Source organism: Podarcis bocagei (assembly GCF_964188305.1).
Source record: "Podarcis bocagei genome assembly, chromosome: 13".
Classification (NCBI taxonomy): Eukaryota; Metazoa; Chordata; class Lepidosauria; order Squamata; family Lacertidae; genus Podarcis; species Podarcis bocagei.
The window spans coordinates 3,913,701-3,939,998 of record NC_138138.1 but is presented as its reverse complement, the minus strand read 5'-3'; the positions used below and the strand labels follow the sequence as shown (position 1 = coordinate 3,939,998).

The window sequence follows — 26,298 nt, the reverse complement described above, 5'->3', positions numbered from 1 at the left end:
TAATCTCCTTTCTTGTAACTTGAATCCACTGGCTTAAGAGTAAGGTAAAGGACCACTGGATAGTTCAAGTCCAGTCGAATTTGCCTATGGGGTTGCGGCGTTCATCTCCGCTTTCAGGCCGAGGGAGCTGGCTTTTGTCAGCAGACTGCTTTTCTGGGTCATGTGGCCAGCATGACTAAACCGCTTCTGGCACACAGAAGACTGTGACAGGTGCTAGAATGCAAGGAAATGCCATTTATCTTCCCACTGCAGCAGTACCTATTTGTCTACTTGCGCAGGTATGCATTCGAACTGCTATGTTGGCCATAGCTGGGACAGAGCAATGGGAGCTCACCCTGTCACAGGGAGTCAAACTACCAACCTTACAATCAGCAAGCCCAAGAGCCTCAGTGGTTTAGACCACAGTGCCACCCACATCCCTACTGGCTTAAGAAACCCATGCTGGGTCTTAGTAATCACAAAATGAGTTCAATTGTCTGTTCCAGGAAATTTCCTGGTCCTCACTGGTCGGTTGTTACCTGGATCTTATTTTTCCTCCTTTTTGAAGATGGGGACAACATTTGCCTACCTCCAGTGTGTGCAGTGCTCCACACAATTTATGAAACAAGCACTTCCATTCCACATACAGGATGGAGTGGTCACTTGTTGCCTTCTTGGTTTCTAAGTGGCAAGCTGGGTTTTACATTTATTTATTTAAATTAGCTGCTCTTCAGCAGAAGCTCATATAGCAGGTTGCAAGAATAATATCCACAATAAATACCAAAGAATAAAACAGATCACAAAGCAGATAAGATTCCATCAAGAAACAAGTTAACTAAAAGGCCCAGACAGTTAAGCAACACTTGGCACTGAAAAGAAGGAAGAGTTCTAAACGAAGGATGCCGCAGCCTCCAACCATTATCTACCTTATTTCATGGCCCTGGTTCCAACTGGTAAACAAGTTGCTGTATTCTGCACTAATAAATTCTCCAAAAAGTCTAATGCAACAATTTATTAAAGTTTTTAATTATGTTTATTTTTTTAAAAAAACCCAAACTGATTTTATTATATCTTGTACATTGGACACTAGCTTGATATACTTCTGTGAAAGTGCTGATCCTGAATATGTCAATGCACAAATAAATAAAACAATATTCTGGTGGGGCCCCCTGACCTATGAATAGTAATGCTGAAGACTGCCAGTTTGAGAGGAGGAATGGCAAGAGAAGGAGGCTGTGTAACTTTCCCCTCTGAAGATATTCTACAGGGGGCCAAAGGGAGTCCTCTAGACCCCTCTGGCCATCCCTTGGGGTCTTTCCCTAAGCCACAACCCCTCCTCACACCACACCTCTCACTGGCCCTGCTCTGCACACTCCTCAAGGGTTTTTGCCTGGCTGGAATGGGCCCTTGCTTGCAAGGGTGGAAGACAGAGAGGTGTGTGTATGTTTGTGTAAACTTCTGACCTTTTTCACGACTGGATATCAGCCTATTGCACCAAGGAAAGCTTCACATACATTACTCCACCCACTTTGGCCTCGGATTCACCCACATTTGTCTCTGGCCCTGTCTATCCCTGGCATGTAGCTCCCATGGGGTTCCCCACCCTCCAACATCACAGCCCTGAAAGCATTGTTACAGGTGCTAGGAGGGATTGTTTTCTTAGACTGACTGGCACTGGTGGAGGAAGGGGGTGCGGTTCGTCCCAGATATCATCCCTGAGAGGGGGTGACATCACTGCCCCATCCCATGGGACTCTCATCATGGGTGGCGCTGCCCCCGTACTCACTGCCCTGCCCCTGTGGGATGCTCGACCCATCCCCAGGTGCACAGCTAGCTCCGCCTCTGCTGACTGGTTCATGTTTCACCAGTGGGAGATAATAACAGGAAATGTTCCCCTAATAGCCTGAAATCTCCCTCCAGCTATTGGTTGTAATACAAAGCAGAGTTTGGAAAAATGATGCCCTCCAACTAGTCTAAGGGAGTAGATAAAATCTTTAAAATCAGTTTAAGTTTGGATAGAATTAGAGAGAGGAGGTGAATGTTGAGAGTTTCTAGGTAGAATAAGATGAAAGGAGTACAGGGGCTTTCCCTGGAAATAAATATTGAAGACTGTCTGCTGAAGGAGTACTTATTTACTTGTAATATGCTTTGTTTGAATATTTGTAAATAAAGCAAATTATAAATACATCGTAAGTTTCCAGTGCTCTCTTCACTCAATGCAACTAAAAGTCTGCAATCTTGCCCCCAAACTTCAAACTTCCTTGAAAAGAGGGGAGCACTTAACACTGTTCTAAGGCATTTTTCTTCTTCTTTACTAGCAACCAATAGCCTTGTTTGTCTAAAACCTTGAAGCGACTCTATTAATTATTTAGACACACATCAGGAGCAGGAATCCATTTAAAACCTTCTGGGAAACTCAGATATAAAGTCACATTCATCTACATTTCATTCACAATATTGCTCTTGTAAAAAAAATTATATATATTACTAATTAAAGCTCAGTGCATTAGGCCATTAGAACCCACGTGATTCATGGTAGCATAATCACCATGCTTATCGTTTTGTGCTTTAAGTTTATTGGGTACACAAAGGTGGGGGCAGAACTGAGCAATTTGCAAAACTGAAATCAACCCAAGAATCACTTGAAACATTTCCTCTCTCCAGAGAAGTGATTTCACTATGTGTAAAGTGCTGCTCTGGCATGAAAAATGCTTCCAATCAATAATTAAATATAATGAAAGTTTGATGTTTCAGAAGGACACTCACAAAGCAGGACAAGAAAGGAACAGTCTCTTGCCTCGGCAAGGCCCCATTTCAAGTTTAGTCCTTTACACTGAAGAAAGGAATGAAGGAACATATTGTTTAAACAAATGTTTCAGAAAATTGTTAATGTGTGCAAAACACACTGAAATTGCTGTTAACTTATTTCACTAGGCAAGTCATCTCGTATACAGACATCTTTGGTGTACAAACTAGCATTCATCATTCCACTATACAATGGTACCTCGGGTTAAGAACTTAATCCATTCTGGAAGTCCGTTCTTAACCTGAAACTGTTCTTAACCTGAGGTACCACTTTAGCTACTGGGGCCTCCTGCTGCTGCCGTGAAATTTCTGTTCTCATCCTGAAGCCAAGTTCTTAACCCAAGGTACTATTTCTGGGTTAGCGGAGTCTGTATCCTGAAGCATCTGTAACCCAAGGTACCACTATACAGGAACCTTGAGACTGTTGAGTAAATTTCTCTCCGGTCAATTTGAGAATGGCCCACCAAAAAAAAAAAAAAAAAAAGGTTCTAAATTAACTCTTCATGTTTCATCTTTTTTTGTCCACATAGTAAATGCCAAAGTCAGCTCAAATACAGCCAAACAAACACTGACAATGGCTTTTTTGCTTTGCTCCGAGGCTCCTTGCCAGCAATGAACAAGCCCAATGATGCTCCCAAGCCTAGAGGGAGGAAGGGGCCGTGCAGCTCCCAAGTTTCTCTGATCAAGCTCTAGGAAGCTTCCCATCTCAAGCATCCAGTAGCATTCTGCAAAAGCTAGCTACTGAAATGAGAAACTTCCTGGAGCCTCCATGCTTTTGACCACCTCTGTATTTTGACCCTTGGGCTCTACTCAGCGGAGGCAAAGGGCCTTCTACAAAAGCCCAGCATGAAGTGAAATAAGATCCTGTCCCTCCCTTGACTCCTCTTGCGCGTACAAAAGACTCGAAGATGGAATGGCTGTGGTCTTTTCTATCACTTCACAATAGGCATCCGAGAAGGAAAACTATCCCTCCTTGCTGCTTTACCCCCTTCCCTAATGCCTGGTACTAAGCCATTTGTGACGCGAAAGGAGAAGGAAAAAGGAAAAACCGTGTTGCAGATTGCAACGGCTTCCTGGTTTCTCACTAAGCAGGAGATTGGCTATACGGAAGCCTGACTCAAAATTGACAAGTTAATTAACAAGTTTAATAGGGTTAAACATTTATTTATCCAAGCTTTGTCCAGCAAGTTACAAAGACTCCAAGGGATACGAAGAAGGAAAGAAGTCAACTATACTTTGTACACATGACCCATTTCTCAAGTACATGCTGGCTTTAAAAGCAAGCCTCTTAAAAGCTTCAACATCAGGAGTCAGCAGTTATTTTCACTTAGGATGTTATACACTAATGCCCTTATTTAGTTTTTGCAAACTCATTAATAACAAGAGAGTGTTTGCATCTGCCACTTTGTAACTATATCTATTTTTAAAAAAATAATAATAATGAAGGAAGGCTGGAGCCACTCACCCAACAACATAAGCATTGTGTTTACTGTTCCGTTTAACACTGCCTCTCCCACAACTTTAGGCAGTTATGCCATATGGGTTAAAACCTAGTTCTAACCAACACAAAGCATTTGTGATTGACTGAGCACTTTCACCTGTTTGCATACAAAGCAGAAATATCCAGAGACCATCTAAATTCCTTCTGCAAGACTATGAAATAACAAAGCTTGTGTGTGTAAGACCAGAAACTTGTTTCCTCAGAAGAAATGAACATGGTGTCCAGCGGTGGTCCAATACATTCTGGTACACAAGAAAGAAAATGCAAATGGAGCCCCATAGTTGTAAATTTATATAGCAATACATGAATTACTATACTATTTGCTGCCCTGGCTGGGCTGGTCTTGATGGTATCAGTAGTGAAAGAATGAGTGTCTGCAAATTCCGCCTCTTGTTTCTCATTTTAAGGGAAGATTGTGCTAAGAATGGAGGAGAGGTGACAAAAGATAAGGAGCTAAGATGTGGAGCATCACCTGATAACTGTTCTAACAGAGTGAAGGATTTTGGAGGAAGGCTAGTTTCAATTTAATGAAGCATTCACTTTGGCACAAAGAAACCAGAAAGTTGGGATGCTGATCAAGGGCAACCTGACAAAACACAGTATGAGGCAAAAGGTCTGAACTATTTTCAGTGACAGATTGTGTGAAAATGAGCTGGGGCAGCCTGCAGACAAACTATGCGATCTCCCTAAGAACAGCTAATGACACCTGCTTCCAGGACTGCTAGGCATGTGCCTGTTCTTTGGTCTCTCACTCTCAACTTTTCTTTGTCCTCAAGCTATTATTTTCATGTGCACACCCAAACTGGTGAAATGTTAACAGAACTGTATCAGTGAAATCCTATATACAGGTATATCTGTTGAGAAGTAAGCCCCCTTGAGTTCAGTTGGACTCACTCCCAGGTAAATGTATATATTGAATTGCAGCCTAAATCATTCATCCCCCACCGTCTTTCTGTATACTTAAGGTCCTCACAAATGCTATTCAAGTATCTCACATATACAGTCATAAATGTTGCAAATCTCTTTTTTAAAAGAGGCCATGAGTAGAATTTGACATGTATGTTTGGAGAGGCACTGAAAATAATAATTCTAACCAATACCATAGTTATTTCTACAATGAGACAGTTGCTCCCATTCCCCTGGAGCCACTGTGCTGCTGAAGTGGGGTTGCTGTGGTATCATTGTGTGCTGTGATGCTATTAAAGTATCTCACATATACAGAGTCATAAATGTTGCAAATCTCTTTAAAAGAAGAGTCCATCTGCTATATCATCATTGTGTTACCATGATGTGCTGTGATGCATGGGGCGTGTGCTGTGGACATGCCCAGATCATTGTGATGTCACTGATTGCCTTTGCTTCTGTGTATGATGCAGTATTCATTGCCAGCACCTCCATGTTTGGTGGACTGTGGTGGAAATTATGTGGTCTGTATGTACTTATAACTTTCCCCTTTCCCACAAGGCTGAGCAGGCACTATGGCTGTGTGATATATCATCCAAAACCAGGTTGAAGTTCATATTGTGATATTGGTTTCATAATTTTTGACCTGGCAATATACTGTGTGTGTGTGTGCAGGAAAAAGAGTGAAGCCAGCCAATGCCTCTACATAGCTCCATCCCTATTTCAGATGTGATGTTTAGCTGGTGTTACATAGCAATGCTGAAAACCAGATATCACCCAACAGGTTTTGCCAGTTGCTGTGCCTGTATATCTGCAGTGCATCTAGGGATCTGGTGTAAGATTGTTCTGTCGGACTGCTCTGCACATCTTTGTGCTAAGAAAAGACATTTTATCAGTGTAACTGTCCTTTTCTGTACTTTTCCAGCACTACAGCATCTTTCTTAGGATCAGGTAACCAGAACTGCACATAATATTCCAAATGGGGTACACCACAAATTTACTTTAAAACATTATGATACTTTCTGTTCTGTTTTCAGTCCTTTTGCTAATAATGAACATGAAAGCAACATTAAAAAACCCAATCACTGTTGATCGCTGCTCTGCACTGAAACAGTGTTTCCAGTAAACTGTCCACCACACCGCCAAGATAACTTTCCAGGATACTCACATTAGTGCCTATTATCAAACATCAGGTCCATCAGTCCACTGAAACGTCTCTCCAAGTGGGGAAAAGTATATGGCTTTGTAATTCCACTGAAGGTACTACTTGGTCCTTAAGAGTTATTTGAACAATACCATTGTATTCATTTTACAATATGCTGTCATTCAGCATCAGAACCAGTACCAGACCAGCAAGGACACTTCCTTTGTTCTCGGAATGCTAGCTGCTGACATTCCATTTTGGGCATGTTCTGTCCTTTGAAATACTGCTGTTTCCATTCATTGTCTATAGCAATATCTTAGATACTATAATTCTGTTGAAATGCCCTTCCCAGTACTGTTGTATTTCAGACTGTTAAAACCCCTTTGGAGATATCTGTTCTAATGACAGTTCATCGTTGTTCTACTAAGTGCTCATTTCCTTGAGTATGTGATCTTCAGATGAAGGATGGTATATAAATTTAATAGATGATGATGATGATGACGACAACTTAAAGTTTCCTGCATGTTTCAACTGTTCTGTTAGTCTTGATTCCTTCATTATTACGGTATTTCTCCTTCTATGTTAATCTCTTGTGTTGCCTAGGAGGGCCTGAAAAGCATTGCACTGTAGTGCGGAAGTTAAGCTGAGAAGATCTCCTGGGCAAGGTCAAATTCAATGTCATCAACTTCATTGATAATTATTTCACATAGTAATTTATTTTGGGGTTGTTGTTGCTGTTTTAAAAAAATGCCCCTGAATATTTTACATTTTATGTTGACTTTCTAAACAACCAGCCTAAAAGAGTTCCAGAAGCTGTGGTGGTGGTGGTTGGTAATATCAATTTGGGCTCTTCTTTAGGGGTCTCTTCTGTTCTATGGGGAGGTTCCCCCACCTGCCCATCCAGAAGCAGCTGTGCTGGGTACAGCATTTCAAAGGCAAAGTCAACCATAAAGTTTTCTCTACCTTTGATTTTCAACAGAACCAGAGAAGAATCTGGGAACGTCTAAGGCTTCCTTCCTTCATCTGAGATGAGCACTACAAAAGCTCATCTCCAGACCTGAATCTGGTGAATTTTGGTGGCATTTCTGCACAGCAGTGAATCTTGTGGCACTGCCAAGGTGATGATTCCCATGGGATGAAGCAGCGGGGTCCCAGTCTCACCTTCTGAGAGCTACGCAACAGGTTTTCTAGTTCAACTTGGATGACTTTTGTTTCAAAATGAGCCAACTATACTTGGTAATACTAACTAGGCTACAAAGGCTCATATAGTTTATCAGATGATAATTAAGGGTGTGACTCATCTGAAATTGAAAACGTTTGTAATCCTCTCTATGGAGAAGTTAAGGATATCTTTCAATAACCTCCCAATGAAATCAGTGGGATAAAAATGTTCACAATAGACTGAATTCTGCCTTTTGTAGTGTTGGATGTGAGTCCACCTCACAAGCATTATGATTTCATTCCGTGAATCATTAAACTGCATTCTAGTGTGCCATCGTGAAATGTTTTCATATTCAGATATTCAGATATTTTAAATGGCAGAAACAACAACAACAAACCTTCCCTTGTCACATTATGTTTTAATACTAGTTACAGACTAGTTAGTAAGTAGGAAGAGATGCAGAAGCTAAAATAGTTATCTGCCAGAAACTTCCGATCTACTTCAAACTATGCACTATGTATTCTGTACAAGCGCTTGCTGCAAACAAAGCAAATAACATATGAGAAGTAATAATAGATTAGCCACAACTGGCCATAATACTAAACATATAAGAAACATTAATTTTCTAAAATTGACAAAGCACTCCTATACTATGCTTACATTCACTCAATTTTTGATGCCATTTAAACAGCTGAACATTTTTTGTATCCCTGCAATGAATAGCTAATTAGTGTAACAGCTATTTATTAGGTGCACAAGTAGCAGGCAATGGGATGGTTATGTTGGGAGAGCACAATCTGTATATTTTTCTTCTACACAGAAGTAGGTTTTACACAGTGTTTTTTAGGTTGTGTTTACACAATTTAAGATTCAGGTGTTGGTCTTTGAAATCCATCTAGAGCCGTAGTTCCCACGGGGGGGGCAATTAGATTGGGGGGGGCAATTCAAGAATGAGTTATTAACAGTGTATGTCCTTTTAGGCTTCCTCCATGTGAATAGTTCACTTTTTGAATAATAAGAATTATATGCAATGGGGGAGGGGCATCAGGATTTTAGAGATGCTTAGGTGGGACATGGCCAAAAAAAAGTTGGAAACCACTGGTCTAGAGGCATTGTCTATACGGGCCAGGAACTTCATAATAATGTCAGCAACACCCCATAGTTACAATCTAGGTTGCAGGTCTCTGGTGAACACAGGAACGGCTAAGGGAGCTGGGCATGTTTAGCCTGGAGAAGAGGAGGTTAAGGGGTGATATGATAGCCATGTTCAAATATATAAAAGGATGTCACATAGAGGAGGGAGAAAAGTTGTTTTCTGCTGCTCCAGAGAAGCGGACACGGAGCAATGGATCCAAACTACAAGAAAGAAGATTCCACCTAAACATTAGGAAGAACTTCCTGACAGTAAGAGCTGTTCGACAGTGGAATTTGCTGCCAAGGAGTGTGGTGGAGTCTCCTACTTTGGAGGTCTTTAAGCAGAGGCTTGACAACCATATGTCACGAGTGCTCTGATGGTGTTTCCTGCTTGGCAGGGGGTTGGACTCGATGGCCCTTGTGGTCTCTTCCAACTCTATGATTCTATTCTATTCTATGACTCTGCCTGTCTCCAGGTTTGCTGGTGGTCTCTTTTTGGTCAAAGGCTAAAATGAGCCAATAGCTTGTTATATTGGATAACTGATAATAAAACAGGCAGTTGATCTGAATTCCTGTAAGTCGGGATTGCTATCTTTCTGACTCAATACCACACTCCCAAACTTTTATTTAACCTAAATTTGAAACAACAGGTGAGATGGCATAGACTTTTGGTCACCCATACTTTCTATTATATTGTTTGGGTCTGTCCCAGCCCGCATCACAGCTACTGACTTGCGCATCCACCACTAATGTGACTTGAAGGAGAGGAAGAAACTATGCATGCATACTTTAAGTGAACAAAGAAATTTTGATTCAAGTTGTAAAATGCCACACCACACCTTCTTATTCGAATACATGTAGTAGATCTGCATCTCTGAATCCAAATAAGAGATCACTGGAAATCTCTCTCTCTCGTTAAAAAACACACAACTGTTTTGGCAATCATTTAACAGTACCGTCTCCATTTTTCAAAAAACGCTGTTGAGAGGAAGGGATCACACCACTGACAAAACTCCCTGTCAGGTTTCAGCAGCACAACATAACTTGGCGATTCGCAGAACTGAACCTGCTCGCATATGACGGAAGCGGCACCCCCCCCCCCGGAGCCCCATCGGGACGCGGCAGGGTCTTCCCCCAAACAGCCCTTACATTGCCTTACATAGAAGGGTCATTCATGGGCGCAGCCGGGATTTGCGGGGGGGGGGGCGTTGTTGTTGAGCTTTCCTTGGAAGATCGCCCCAAAAGTTGTTCAGCTTTTCTTCGGTGATAACGGGTCAAAATCCCGCCCTGAAAGAGGACATTACGGGGGGGGGCAGGGTTTTGGGGGGGGAGGCTTCTGCTGGGGGGGCAGAACTTCAGTTATTGTTCCTTCTCAATAATTGGGAGGAACTGCCCCCCTTGGCTACAGCCCCTGGGGCCACGGAAGTGGCTTTTCTTAATTGCCCGTTCTTGGCTATTAATGAGCCTGTCAGATCAAAAGGAAAGGGATCCTCCAGAAGCCTGGGAGGGGATCATTTCACGTGCTGGGCACAGCTTCCCTCCCAATCCTGCTCCGGTCCTCCCTCGGCGACCCTCGCCCGCCCGGGATGGCGTCCCGCGAGGGGGAAGGCAGGCGCCGGGTGAGTCCCCGGAGAAGCGCCCCGAGGGAGAGCCGCGCCGGGCGCCGCGGGAAGCGAGGGCGAGATGCGCGGCGCTTCCCTGCCCCGGCTCCCCAGCAGCCGGGCGGGAGGGGATCAACCCCATCGGCTTCTCCGGGGAAGAAGGAGCTGGTCGGGGCGCGGAAGCCGAGGGAGAAGGCAAGGGTCGCCGGGGCTTCCAAGGATCCCACCCCGAGAAAAGTGAGGCAGAGGCGCAACTCACCTTGGGCAGAGGCTGCTGCGGGAGGAGGGTCTCCCCGGACGGGGCGCGGAGAGCCGCTCCGGGACACGAGGCGCGAGGCGGGCGGAGCGAGGAGGCGAAACCCAAACAAGCGGCGAAGCGCCAGCTCGGAGTGGCGCGAATCCGGAGGGAGGCACCAGCCCCGCCAAGAGAGGAAGAAGTGGCGCTCCTGGCGCTCGGGGAAGGGAAGGGAAGGCCGGCTGCTGGGCGGAGGGTCCCGCGCGGGGGGCGAAGGCGCCTGTTTCCCTGCCGCCGCCGCCGCCGCCTGCCTCGCTCCTGGCTCCTGGCTGCCTCAGACCGCGCTCTCGCGCTCGCTTCGGCGGGCGCGCTCCTGTGCGCAGCGGCGACGGCGCTGGCGCTGCTGGGCGCGGCGCGGCGGCGGCGGCGGAATTGGCTCCTCGGCAGAGCCCTGCCCTCGGCTCAGGCGGCGAGGGAGCGGGCCCCGGGCCCCGGGCCCCCTCTCTGTGGGGCCTGGAAGGGCGGAGAGGGCGAGGAGGACCCCCTGGCGCCTGGGCCTCTGGCTCTTCCTTCTGCTCCGGAGTCGCCGGCCGGGTGACGGCGCCCCCAACCCAGCGGGGCTCAAGGGCGCCCATGGCATCTCCTCGGCCAGGTGCGCAGGGTCGCAGCTCTCAATGTAGCCATTCAGTCAGTATTCACTGGGCAAGGCTAAGTAGGAGCGATCCCTCAGTGAAGAGATGGGAACTGTCAAGTTCAGGGAGCAGGGAATGTGGAACGAGTCTGGGAAAGGGAAGGTGCCTTCAGAATGAGGCAGGAATCCCACCCCACATGCAGCTGCCGCCCCCCTGGAGTGGGGAGAGCTGTGGCGAGGACTGAGGCCCCCCCTTGCCAGCAGGGCACTTATGGCTGGCTCCCTGACTCAAGGGACTCAGGGCAAAACCCCCTGGAAATGGGGACAGAGGATGCACCACGGCTGCAGTGCCCCCAGAATGGTGCTATTTCATATTTCGCCTTCTGGCACTGGCACATTTACCCCAAAGATTGTAGAGTTTTAGCTGTGTGACTGTTGGACACTAAGGGCTCATCCAGGCTTCCTTTTGCACTCTGCTTTTCAGGCACATGTCCAGGCTTTAAAGCTCCATGTCCAAACCAGTTTTCCTTTTCTTTCTTGTTCCTGCATTTCCCCCAAGAAAACATGCACTTCACCACTGAATTGGAGCAAATGGCAGCCCACAGAAAACCCAACTGCTGTTTGCTCTGATTCAGCAGTAAAATGCAAGTTTTCCCAGGGAAAGTTGGAATAAGGAAGGTTTGCATAATGCTTGCAACTGGGGAAGTTCATCGCGCTGGAAATATGATGCTTTTGTTGTTGTTGTTTAGTCGTTTAGTCGTGTCCGACTCTTCGTGACCCCATGGACCAGAGCACGCCAGGCACTTCTGTCCTCCACTGCCTCCCGCAGTTTGATCAAACTCATGCTGGTAGCTTCAAGAACACCATCCAACCATCTCATTCTCTGTCGTCCCCTTCTCCTTGTGCCCTCCATCTTTCCCAACATCAGGGTCTTTTCCAGGGAGTCTTCTCTTCTCATGAGGTGGCCAAAGTATTGGAGCCTCAGCTTCACGATCTGTCCTTCCAGTGAGCGCTCAGGGCTGATTTCCTTCAGAATGGAGAGGTTTGATCTTCTTGCAGTCCATGGGACTCTCAAGAGTCTCCTCCAGCACCATAATTCAAAAGCATCAATTCTTCGGCGATCAGCCTTCTTTATGGTCCAGCTCTCACTTCCATACATCACTACTGGGAAAACCATGGCTTTTACTATACGGACCTTTCGCCACGGCAAGGCAGTGATCCATGAAGGGGATCCATGATCCATGATGCTTTATGGGGACCCTAAGAAGAGTCCTGCTGGGTCCGGCACATCTGGCTTAGCATTCTGTTCTCACAGCACCTCAGCAGACTAGAAGTAGAACTGAAATAAGAATGCTTCTGTCAGGCAGGGGTTTGTTTTTGTTTTCTGTGGTGCTGGAGGTAACGTGAAAGCCATCACTGCACGTTTTGCACATTTATGCTGGAAAGGTCAGTCTGGTCAGCAATCAGTAGCCTTTACCTGGACATGAGAACGTCAGTGAAGCCACATAGTGTTGGCTGAGGTAGCAGAGCTCACAGTGGCTGGCTAAGCTGACTCAAAAATACACACTCGCACCCCACTCACACACAAAAACAACTCTCACTACAGCCAACCAAAGACAACCAACCACACCCTAAGCCACACCCAACCTCTCTCACCACCAAGGAAATGCAATGAGTGAATAGTAAGAGAACCTATACAAGTAACGTTGACACAACCCTTCTCACACACTAACAGAAGCATAACAGAGAGCCAGTGTGGTGTAGTGGGTAAGAGCGATAGACTCGTAATCTGGGGAACCGGGTTCGCTTCCCTGCTCCTCCACATGCAGCTGCCGGGTGCCCTTGGGCCAGTCACACTTCTCTGAAGTCTCTCAGCCCCACTCACCTCACAGAGTGTTTGTTGTGGGGGAGGAAGGGAAAGGAGAATGTTAGCCGCTTTGAGACTCCTTCGGGTAGTGATAAAGCGGGATATCAAATCCAAACTCTTCATCTTCCTCATAACCACACCACTCGCCTCTCCCCCCTTCACTTCTTCTTCTTAATTGTTTAAACCAATTCATCAACCAAGAATCTTTACATTGATCACTAATAATGAAACACATGTTGTAGATAGTTTTCCACATTTATTATGTTTTCTTGTGAAATACAAATGACATGAGAAAACTTGGTATATTTATTTGTATAACATTATTCTTGTTATTAAAAACCAATTAAAAAAAATAAAAGAGAGAGAGTGAAAGAGAGCACACTGAAGTGCCTCACCATCCTAGCTCTAAAGAATAGAAAAGTAAACTAAAACTATTGGAAACTCTGGCTAGGAGTTCAATTATTGAACTCTTGGCTGAGTTGGGATGGGATTTCATGAATGAAAACGGGGGAAATGCTCCTCCCCTTTGCTCCCCCCCTCCTGCTGCCAATGGTGTTAGCAATGGCAACAGTGCTCTTTTCTGCATCCAGGGGCTCACAGCCACCATAATGCCCCCTCTATGAGGGGGGGGGGCACAAAGTTGCTGGCTGTCAGTCTGCCCCCCGCCTGTGAAATTCACCCCCTGGGAATCACCAGGACCTACTCCCCATTTTGCCACCTGCAAATGGGAGAAATAAATGGAAATTTAAACCCAGCACTAGTTTGAAAAATGCTGGACAGTTAACTATAACATTAATCTAAGTTATATCATTATTAACTCAGAAAATGCTAGTCTGTTATAAACTAGGGTAAGTACAGTGGTACCTCGGGTTACATACGCTTCAGGTTATATACATTTCAGGTTACAGACTCCGCTAACCCAGAAATAGTACCTCGGGTTAAGAACTTTGCTTCAGGATGAGAACAGAAATTGTGCTCCGGTGGCGTGGCAGCAGCAGGAGGCCCCATTAGCTAAAGTGGTGCTTCAGGTAAAGAACAGTTTCAGATTAAGAACAGACCTCTGGAACAAATTAAGTACGTAACCTGAGGTACCACTGTATATGTATAGTTTTTTAAAGAAGCTCCTCAGGTGCTGCTGTTGATTAGTCTTGTCTTGCTTTTCTTCTGTCCAAAGCATTTGAGCCACTTATGTTCATCCTGGTCCAGCAAGACTCTTCTTATGTTTTTAACCATAACAATTTAAAATAGAATTAATGTAAAACATTCTTATTTTGCTGCTGTATGCTGTAGAAAAGCAATGACTTCCTGGAGCACTTTCAGATGCATCAGCCTGACATTAGTCCTCCCCCTATGTTATTATTAGCTTTTTTTAAAAAAATAAACTTTAGCAAACTCTCTGTAGAGGCTTATTGGTAATTCTTATCTGTCCAAGGAGATTACTGACAGGTTCATCCATTTTGAGGAGAGTCTAGAATGGATTTCTCATTTGGCTGTCAGTTTGTGTTCTTCATTTGTCAGGGGATGCGGGGGGGGGGGGAGAGAGCCTTAAGCTTTTCTTTCATTTGTCAAGACTTGCCTTCCTCATCACAACTAACAACACTACTCAGGTATTTAACGGAAACGTATGGAGTGCAATGGGTTGCACCTGAGAGATGTAAATACCTATAGTTCAGAGGTGTAGTGGTCAGAGCAGCCTTTCAAAACCTTGGGTCCCCAGATGTTGTTGGACTACAACTCCCGTCATCCCTGACCACTACTGCTGTTAGCTAGGCATGATGGGAGTTGTAGTCCAACAACATCTGGGGACCTAAGCTTGAGGGTTGGGCTGGGACCTGGGAGACCAGGGTGTTACGATATAGAAGCAATGCAGCTGCGAGCTGCTAGCTTGAAAACATCACATGATGGAATGTTGGGACTGTTCCGTGGGAAACAGAGGGACAGTCAATTCACAGTGCGAAGCACCGGAATTAGCTCAGAGTGTAATATGAGCTCTTCCTCTTGCTCTTGTACAGGAAGTACAGGAGGTGTTTGTCACTCGACTGCTGGAGCTTGAAGACAGCAGTCATGTTTTTTTAAATGCTGCAATGACAGAAATAAAGGCATGTAAATACGTTTCTATCTCTTTCCCCTGCCCGGGGGGGGGGGCAGGAAAGGGGGGGTGTTCTTCTCAAGCTGAGAAAAATCGCCTATCGCGACCTAGCCTGGATCTTGCTGGGGAATGCAGACAGGGAGGTCAACAGGAAATCAAGCCGGGTGCCTGGAGAGTTGCCAGTTACAACTGATATAGGCTTGAATTCCGACACAGGGTTCACGAACCACACTGGGTGAGGGTTTGACAGTCCCCCATTATATTCTTGTGGAGAAGCTGGTGAAATGTGGGCTGAACTGTTAGGTGGATTTGCATCTGGTTTACTGATCAAACTCAAAGAGTGCTCACTAAAGGTTCCTCTTCATCCTGAAAAAAAATGTGAGAAGTGGGGTGCCACAGGGCCCGATGTTGTTCAACGTATTTAAAAAGGATGAAGGAACTGAGGGAACGCTCATAAAATCTGCAGATGACACCCAACTGGGAGTGGTGCTAGAATCGGGATTCAAGATGACCTTAACTGAGTGGAGAACTGGGCCAAAACTAACAAATTTAATTTCAGTAGGGACAAATGTCAGGTTCTGTACTGAGGCAGCTACACAAATGTAAGACGGGGGACACCTGGCTTGCCAGTAGTACATGTGAAAAGGCTCTACAATTCTTAGTAGACCACAAGCTTAACATGAGCCAACAGTGTGATGCAGCAGCAAAAAAGTTAGTGATATTCTAGGCTGCATCACCAGAAGTTTAGTGTTCAAGGGAAGTAATAGTACCATTCTGTCTTGGTCAGACACACCTGGAATACTGTATCCAGTTCTGGGCACCACAATTTAAGAAGGATATTGACAAGCTAGAATGTATGCAGAAGAGGGCAACCCAAATTATCAAGGGTCTAGAAAGGGGCTGTCACATGGAAGATGGAGCAGGCTTGTTTTCTCCTACACTGGAGGGCAGGACTCAAACCAATGGCTTCAAGTTACAAGAAAGGAGATTCAGATTAAACATTAGGAGGAAACTTCTGACAGTAAGAGCTTTTAGACAGTGGAATGGACTCCCTTGGGAGTATAGGAGCCAACTCCTAGGGGCTGAGGTTCCTTCAGGGCCCCCAATAAAATATTTGAGGGGGCTGCCCCACCAGGTTGATGGGTATTGCCATTCAAATGGTGTGTGTTGTGTCTTGTGATTGATTATGCAGGACAGGACTTACCTGTCCCAGCCTATTTTATTCACGTTGTCTCCACTGCTTGGGAGGTTATGGACTCTCCTTCATTGGAATTTTTTCAGCAGAGATTAGGTGGCCATTTGTCATACATGCTTTAGTTGAGATTCCTGCATTGGGCTAGATGACCCTCAGGATTAGACCTGGGGGATATTACAATTAATAGTCTGAAATCGGTGTGATGTTCAAACCACAATACTGGTTTCACCCTTTTTGAGCTGGTGATGCATTGCAGCTCCCCAGCCAATGCCAGCACAGCACACCTCACCCCTGCCTGCCTGCCTACCTGTGCTGTGCTGGTGGCAGCCAGGGAGCTGTGACGTATCACCAGCTCAAATTGCCCTGATCAGCTGAGAGGCGGGCAGTTTAAGGAAGCCCGTTTCTCAGCTGATCAAGCCCCCTCCCCCTGGCTCACGTGAGCTGAAGGCTTCTTTAACTGCTCCGTTGACTGATGGGCAGGTGTCCATCTGCCCATGCCTCAGTGGAGCAGTTTAACCCCCCCCCAGCAGCTGAGGACGGGTGGGAGGCTGCCTGTCCCTCAGCTGATTAAGCCCTCATACTCCTCTGGCTCGTGTGCAAAAAAGCAGTATGGGGTAGGGCTGGGCAGTTTCAGACATTGTGATACATCAGTACATTGCCATATTTAGAATCATAGAATCATAGAGTTGGAAGAGACCACAAGGGCCATCGAGTCCAACCCCCTGCCAAGCAGGAAACACCATCAGAGCACTCCTGACATATGGTTGTCAAGCCTCTGCTTAAAGACCTCCAAAGAAGGAGACTCCACCACACTCCTTGGCAGCAAATTCCACTGTTGAACAGCTCTTACTGTCAGGATGTTCTTCCTAATGTTTAGGAAGCTGTTAATATTAATTTAGCTGTTAATATATCACAACATTGAAAACCAGGTATTGCCCAGCCCTACTCAGGATCGACCCACAGCAGCAGGCAGGGTGGGACAGGGATTCGGGGGGGGGCACCTGGTTCACGTCTCCTAAAATCATACACCCATGGCTACAGCTCCCCTTGCCCCCCCCCCCAAATGCTACACCCCTGACAGGAAGAGACCCATGCACTGTATACCATCTTCAGACTAGGGACATAGGTGAAATGAATGAATGAATGCCCTGCTGTGTCAGAGTGAGAGTCTCTAGAATTCTGTGTCTCATGGTGGCCAGCTAGGTGCTTCTGGGAAGCCTACAAGTAGGTCATTGGAGCTGGCCCTGCCATTAGGAAGAGTGGGCGTCTGCCTCAGGCAGCTGATTTTGTATGTCAAGAAAGGGCAATAAATCATTAGTTATTTAATTAATTGTTATATTTTTACTCCCAAAGAGAAGCACTTCCGGAATTTTCTGCCTTGGGTGTTGAAATAATTTGAGGGCCTTAAGAAGGGAAAGGTGCCATTTACCACTGTGGTCTGCCCCAGGCAGCACTGTTTCCTGGGCCAGCCTTGCAGATCATGAATGCAAACACTGCATTTGGTATTCAGTGATACACTACCTCAGAATAATAATAATAATAATAATAATAATAATAATAATAATAATAATTATTATTTTATTATTTATACCCCGCTCATCTGCCTGAGCTTCCCCAGCCACTCTGGGTGGCTTACAACACATAAAAAATTGTAAAACATTAGCAATAAAAAATTTCCCGATACAGGGTTGCTTCCAGATGTCTTCTAAAAATCAGATAGTTGCTTGTTTCCTTGACATCTGATGGAGGGTGTTCCACAAGGTGGGCGCCACTACCGGAAGGCCCTCTGCCTGGTTCCCGCAGTGAGGGAACTGCCAGAAGGCCCTTGGAACTGGACCTCAGTGTCCGGGCTGAACGATGGGGTTGGAGATGTTCCTTCAGGTATACCTGGCCAAGGCCATTTAGGGCTTTAAAGGTCAGCACCAACACTTTGAATTGTGCTTGGAAACATACTGCGAGCCAATGCAGATCTCTCAGGACCGGTGTTATATGGTTCTGGCAACCACTCCTGGTCACCAGTCTAGCTGCTGCATTCTGGATTGGTTGTAGTTTCTGGGTCACCTTCAAAGGTAGCCCCACATAGAGCTCATTGCAGTAGTCGAAGCGGGAGATAACCAGGTGCCTACTCTGGTGAGACAGTGCACAGGTAGGCAGGGTCTCAGCCTGCATACCAGATGGAGCTGGTAGACAGCTACCCTGGACACAGAATTGACCTGCGCCTCCATGGACAGCTGTGAGTCCAAAATGACTCCTAGCCTGCACATCTGGTCCTTCAGGGGCACAGTTGCCCCATTCAGAACCAGGGAATCCACCATACCTGCATGCCCCCTGTCCCCCCAAAACAGCACTTCTGTCTTGTCGGGATCCAGCCTCAATCTCTTAGCCACCACCCATCCTCCAACCGCCTCTAGACACTCACACAGGACCTTCACTGGTTCTGATTTTAAAAAGGTAGAGCTGGGTATCATCCGCATACTGATGAACACCCAGCCCAAACCCCCTGGTGATCTCTCCCCGTGGCTTCATATAGATGTTAAAAAGCATGGGGGAGAGGACGGAACCCTGAGGCACCCCACAAGTGAGAGCCCAGGGGTCTGAACACTCATCCCCCAACACCACTTTCTGAACATGGCCCAGGAGGAAGGAGCAGAACCACTGTATGACAGTGCCCCCGGCCCCTCTAGACGGTCCAGAAGGATGTAATGGTCAATGGTATCAAAGGCCACTGAGAGATCCAACAGAACTAGGTCCAGCAGAACAACACCTTTGTCCCTAGCCCGCCAGAGACCATTAACCAGTCCCATGATGAGGCCTGAATCCCGATTGGAAGGGATCCAAATGGGCTGCATCCTCCAGGTGTGCCTGGGGTTGTTCAGCAACCACCTGCTCAATCACCTTGCCCAAGAATGGAAGATTTGAGACTGGGTGCTCATTGGCCACATCAGTTGGGACCATTTTTTTTTTTAAAAAAAGAAGCGGTTTAATAACCACCTCTTTCAGTGGGTCTAGGAAGGCTCCCTCACAGAGGGAAGCATTCACCACCCCACAGAGCCCATTGCCCAGCCCTTCCTGGTTTGTTTTTATGAGCCAGGATGGGCAAGAATCAAGGAGACAGGTGGTCAAATGTGAAGTTTTCTTCCTGTAAAGTAATAGTCACCATGTGAGCTCCATTGTTAAGTGTACATTCTAAGTTTAAAAGCTCTGCAAGGTGTTGGCCATCAACATATCACTTGGCAAATAAAGTCCTCCTTGCGAACACTGTGGGTTACGAGCTCCGCCAAGTAGATGTTCCTGGTTGTGAACTTTGCCCCCGGGTGCAAGTGGAAGTCATGCGCCGGCAGCGCAGCAGCAGCGGGAGGCGCCATTAGCAAAACACGCCTTGGGTTATGAATGGTTTCCACTTAAGAACAGACCTCTGGAACGAATTAAGTTCGTAACCGAAGGTACCACTGTATGCTGTTTAAGATTATGTTTCCTTTTGTCGGTTCTGAACTTACCACCAGTCAGTGACTGACCTTGATTTGTATTAACTAGTCAGTGTTTCTCTGAAGGTTTCTCATTACACATATTGTTGGTCTGCACCTCTTGGTACTTGCCCTGTTTTAGTAATTTCTGACACCATACAGCGTAGTCCCACCTGCTATTTTCTTGCAGCATCACTAATATAATAATATAAAGGTTTTGGGGTGGTGTGGTCTGAGTTGTGTTCAGATCACATAACCCGTAGTCCCCCCCATCCCCATTCTATTATGGATAACAACAAGGGTTAGATAAGGCTAATTGTAATGCTATTGTGGGATGTGGGTGGCGCTGTAGGTTAAACCACAGAGCCTAGGACTTGCCGATCAGAAGGTCGGCGGTTCAAATCCCCGTGATGGGGTGAGCTTCCGTTGCTCGGTCCCTGCTCCTGCCAACCTAGCAGTTCGAAAGCACATCAAAGTGCAAGTAGATAAATAGGTACCGCTCCGGCGGGAAGGTACCGTAAATGGCATTTCCGTGCGCTGCTCTGGTTGGCCAGAAGCAGCTTAGTCATGCTGGCCACATGACCCCGAAGCTGTATGCTGGCTCCCTCGGCCAATAAAGCGAGATGAGCGCCGCAACCCCAGAGTCGGTTACGACTGGACCTAATGGCCAGGGGTCCCTTTACCTTTCCCTTTTAATGCTATTGTATTGGACACAAAACAGATGATGCTTCGTATGGAATTTTTTTATAGACTGAGCAGTACTTGGGAACATATTCAGTTGATAGCCGAGTGTGTATTGCTCGAAATCAGTCAATAAAATGACTGGGAATTCATAGTTCTCTACAGGAATATATATATTCTTGATGAATAGTTATACTGGTCTGAAATGTGATAGACCGATAGCTGTGTAGATCATTGCATCTTTGGGTTTAGGCTTATTTTCTTTGTGCTTCTGGCAAAAAAGTATACCACTACTTACAAACAGGCAAATAGATTTTTCTTAAAAGTGCTATCAGATAATTTCAAAACATTACTGAAGGGAAACAAGACCCCATGACAGCAACTTTGAGATGCTATAGGATATGCAATATCCATGAAATTAATGGAAGGTGACATTTATTTCCAACCACCAGTGTAATGAAATTGGTTGAAGAATAACAGTGTGCTACACAAATGCTCTATTAAAGGAAAGCTTATTTCTGTCCAGAAAATAGGAGAATGTTTTTAATAGCTTTTCCTTGTGAAAATGTGACCCAGCTATTCCCGCCACACTAGGCCAGTGAGAGTCATGACTCAGCACATGTGCATACTGAAGAATGATTGCCACCATGATCACAAGCAGTTTTCTACCCAAGTCTTTCAGAAGCAACAAATTTCAACAGACCTTTGCAAACTAATTATCCCTCTATTTTTTGAGTGGTTATATTCAAAATAGCCAGTGTAAGGTATCAGGAGTGCAGAGTAATTGTAGTTGTTTGTACTAGTTTGTCTACATGCAATTACAGGGGCCCAGTTACAGTATATTAGAGTTGGCTTTTCCATAAAACAGTAATTCATTCAGCAGTCTCATTATGGTGGAAAGACTCAGAATAAACCATACATTTAGGTAGGGAGTAGGCACACTAAAAATGAGCACAGCTCTTATGTTTTAGTAGTAGGTGCCTCTGTTACTACCTGAGCTTTTTGCTGCTGTTGGCTGATTTCCTCTTGCTAATTATATGTCCCAAATATTTAACCTGGTCTTGCATAAAGCAAAAGATACCTGCTACTCACTTTTAGCCCCACCTTGTGCATTTTGTGGAGCACAGCTTTCAAATTCTTCAGATGTGTTGGCAGATGTCTTTGCCCATCGCTAAGGTATATAACATCTGCCCATTCCACCCTGCCATCATCCATTGGTCATGAGCAGCTTGTTCCCCAGAAATAGGTTCAGATGTGTGCAGAGATGTACATCCTCAGCAAGCATAGTCACAGCACTGAGGCAACAAATCCCACTGTGCGACAGTTATTTAATGCCCATTTCTAGTTATATTTATTGTTCATTTCTCATATATTCTTGATGAAGGACAGTTTATATCTTAATAAATACAATTTTAATTAATAAATTAAGCTTGTGTGATATGGGTAGCACAGAATAATGAACTAGGAAGGACAGAGCTGAGGAAAAGAGGTAGCAGAATCACACGCAGGCCGTTTTTAGCTGGTTAATTGAGCCTTAGCGCAAGTTATCTTGCCTGAGGCGTCTGAGGACAGGAATAACATGGAAAGAATATTATGAAACTCTCCTTTAAGCAAGCTTTGAAACTTGAGCTTTAAGATTAAGGGCTATGAAAGGCAGTATAGCATTCTTTGTTATCCATATAACTTCATTTAAATTGATGGAATAATTCCAGGAGACTGTAGCAATAAGCATGCAAACTGCTGTGGTGCCTTGGATGCTGGGGGCATAACCAGACTGGCTTTGATGTTATCTGGTATATTGCTTATTTATATTGCTTTTACAGTCAACACATAATGTTACCCATGTCTGCACCACATTGTAAGCTTAATGGCAGACCTCGTTAACTAAATCTTTCACTGTTCTTTCAGGGAAGGATAATTTTAATTGATAAGAGAAAATATTTAGTATTGAGGTTGCAAGCAAAGGGCACAGAGTGAGTGCAATTCTGTTAATTCTCCTGGACTCTTCAGTGGCTTTTGCTTTCATTGACCGTTGTACCTTTTTGTAGTATGTAAACTAGTCACTGTACCCAAGTCCTTCCATTCCTATCTTAATAATCAGCCACAGAAAGGGGTGCTCTGCCCAATGGCAGTTACACTGTGGTGTTCAACAGGTTGTCATCTTGTTCCCCATGCTGTTTAATATCTATTTAGACTTTGTGGGGTTCCCACTCCCATCGACCCCACATGCACAGTCAGTGGATTGGAGCTGCCATCAAACAACAACAGGAAAGCCACAGATTCCCCTTTGCTGACCTACATGAGGCCACCAGGAGAAATCATCCAGGGACCTGAGCTGAGGTGTCCTTGTCTCCCAATGTCCTGACTCCCAATTGCTGATGAATGCAGATGATGTCCCACCCACCAAAAAACCTTTAATGCTCAAATAAATGTGATGTGCAGGTAACTTGCAATTTATGGACATTTAACTTGTGCACATTCTGCTTTATGCTCTTGGCAATTAAAAAAAAATTAAAAGGGGGGTGGGTGTCCAGGGAAAAAGACTTTGGCAATCACACCTGCCATTGCACCCAGTGTGTTTTGACTATATGTGATTTTCACTTTATGCACTATTCCCGGAATGTAACCCCCACGTCAGTTGAAAGTTGACTATATGCAAAAATGCTGTTCAAAGGTACAACAGGCAACACACATATCTACTCAAAGGCTCATTTGCACAAAGGAACTGCAGGTAATATGGCTACTCAAGCAATGGCATTGATCCAGCAACAGCCCCTTGCAATCCTGTTATAAAGGAATGGGTCATGCACCACTAAGCACACTCCGTGGTTCTGTCCCAATCTATTGTACCACCTGAAGGAGGGTATGCCATGGGAGTCTATTGTTCAAAGAGGTTTGGTTTTTCCTTTCAAAAGGCCCAAAAGGCCTTCAGTGTACCCATTGGTCTCCTGGAAACTTATAGATTCTGTTCTTAACTTCATTTTATAAAGTGCAATAAGGCCAAACAATAATAAAAATCTTGTACACAATGACTTTTCTGGTCTATTTTTTTAATTGGGAGACAATTTAGTACATGTTAATTACCGATACCAGAAATGTATGTCAGTGACTAAATACTTCAGTGAATTGTTGCATGTGAAATTATCTAGGCTGTTCTTTATTATTCAAAAATAGTTTTGGTTTTCCAATGCTATGGCATCCAGGCAGAAGCAGCAGCTAATGGCTCCTTGCTGACTCAGCAGGTATTGTAGTGAAGATCAAATTCTACCGCTTTCAAGGAGCCTTGAAATTAGGCAGACCTGATGAGTTGAGTAGTATCGTTCTGAGGAAACGCATAAAACTCATTCGGGGATTTCAGAAAGGAACTGTGCTCTACTCAGCTATAACCTAAAAGCTTGCTGCTTCAGAAAGTGGAATTACAGTCATACCTTTGAAGCTGAACACCTTGGCTCCCGAACAAACTGGCTCCTGAACGACTGAAACACGGAAGTGAGTATTCTGGTTTTCAAACACTTGGCTTTGGGTACCTTCAAGTTCTGAACTAGGAGCAGGGTTTGGGACACTCAGGAGGCCAGTGCTATTTGGGGGCTTATCTTGAACTCAAGGCCCCTATATTCCCTGAGAGTTTGATGCACAGTTTGACCTAACCTCAGTTAGCTAGAACCTTGATCATTGCTACTTTTTTGTTGCTGGATTCTCATCCAAGCCTTGTTCAGCACTTTGTGGACCTCACAGCTTATTTATTCACCACTTTGGCTACTTAGATACAGCAAAGTCCGGGGATCCCTGCTGCCATGGATTGGACACTGCCCCCCCCAGCCCAACTGATCAGTAACCTGCTTTATTTTGCCTTGGGGTGTTTGGTCTGGTCCCATTATTATTATTATTATTATTATTATTATTATTATTATTATTATTATTATTACCAGGCTGCTGTGCCTGAAGAGAAGCATCCTCATGCTTTCTTGCCTTGCACTGGGCATGGCTGGGCTTTGGAGAGTGGGGGAGGGGTTTGGGGGGAAGGGGTCTCCCTCTCAGCCTCTGGGCAACTGCCCCAAACTGCTGCACCACACGTTGTGCTGTTGGTGCCCGAGGCTGGTGTATATGACCATGGAGAAATGCTGCTGGGCTCCTGAAGGGGACAGCAAGGGATGGAGTCATGCAGGTGGTGGGTCAGGCTTCTGGAGAAGGGGGTGGTGTTTTCCTGGAGGTTGCAATGTCACAGGCATCTCCCACCCAAAGTAGGGGGGGTTGCTTTGTTTTTAGGAGCATGCAGATGTTGTGGCAGTGAGGAACATCAAAGGGGGAATAAGAGGGGAAGGCTTGCAGTTTCTTATTGCCCCCCCCTTCTCCAATACTGACAGCCAGGGCGTTGGCTGACTGAGAAGAGAAGTTAAGATTCTCGGCTGCCCCCTAAACCCAACCCAAGGTTGATGGAAAAGGTGCGGAAGCATTGGCGCTGAGAAGAAGGCAAAGTTAGGGGTCTCTGTGTGTGTGTGTGTGAGAGAGAGAGAGAGAGAGAAAGAAAGAGTGAGACAATCCGCCTCTTGCAAGATTTTGGAACTGTCCAGTGCCGGATTTAAGTATAAGCTATACAAGCTCTAGCTTAGGGCCCCACTCTCTTGGAGGCCCCAAAAAAAATTAAAGGAAAAAAACAACCCTGGATGTACATTTCCAAAATATAAGATAAAAAACAAATAAAATAAAACCTACATACAACAACAGTGTTTTGTGTTGTAGGCTCCTATGATGTAAGTAATGGTTGCTGCCTGCTAGCCTGCTCCCTAAATTACTTTGATAAAATACATATTTTGTTATGTGCAAATGGCTTTAGATACCTATCAGGTCCATATAGCATATATTCAGCACAAAACAGTGACAATTTGTTGTTGACAAAGCGCCCCATTACCTTCAGTAATTTTTGACCAAACGTGATCCACCTGGAGTAGGAACCGGCAAGCCACTCCAGTATCCCAGCCAAGAAAACTCCATGGACAAAGACAACAGGCATATAAAAGTTATGACGCTGGAAGATGAGCCCCTCAGGTCGGAAGGTGTCCAACATGCTACTGGGGAAGAGCGGAGGACAAGTACAAGTAGATCCAGAGCTGATGAAGCGGCTGGGCCAAAGCCGAAAGGACGCTCAGTTGCGGATATGCATGGAAGCGAAAGGAAAGTCCAATGCTGTAAAGAAAAATATTGCATAGGAACCTGGAATGTAAGAACCATGAACCTGGGTAAGTTGGATGTGGTCAAAAATGAGATGGCGAGAATAAATATTGACATCCTGGGCATCAGTGAGCTAAAATGGACGGGAATGGGCGAATTCAGTTCGGATGACTATCATATCTACTACTGTGGGCAAGAAACCCGTAAAAAAAATGGAGTGGCCCTCATAGTCAACAAAAGAGTGGCGAAAGCTGTACTGGGATGCAGTCTCAAAAATGATAGAATGATCTCGATACGAATCCAAGGCAGACCTTTTAACATCACAGTAATCCAAGTTTATGCACCAACTACTGGTGCTGAAGAAACTGAAATTGACCAATTCTATGAAGAATTACAAGACCTTATAGAAGTGACACCAAAGAAGGATGTTCTGCTCATTATAGGGGATTGGAATGCTAAAGTAGGGAATCAAGAGATAAAAGGAACAACTGGCAAGTTTGGCCTTGGAGTTCAAAATGAAGCAGGGCAAAGGCTAATAGAGTTCTGCCAAGAGAACAAGCTGGTCATCACAAACACGCTTTTTCAACAACACAAGAGACGACTCTACACATGGACATCCCCAGATGGGCAACATCGAAATCAGATTGATTATATTCTCTGCAGCCAAAGATGGAGAAGCTCTATACAGTCAGCAAAAACAAGACCTGGGGCTGACTGTGGCTCAGATCATCAGCTTCT

General features: G+C 45.3%; 1 long non-coding RNA gene across 1 annotated transcript; it reads left to right on the top strand.

Moving 5' to 3' along the window:
* Window positions 1–3,972: 3,972 nt before the first annotated feature.
* On the top strand, window positions 3,973–7,822 carry LOC308572503. The gene is made up of 4 exons (XR_014001778.1): window positions 3,973–5,712; window positions 6,114–6,139; window positions 6,936–6,997; window positions 7,312–7,822. It is a non-coding gene; the product is annotated as an uncharacterized lncRNA (long non-coding RNA).
* The last annotated feature ends 18,476 nt before the right edge of the window (window positions 7,823–26,298 follow it).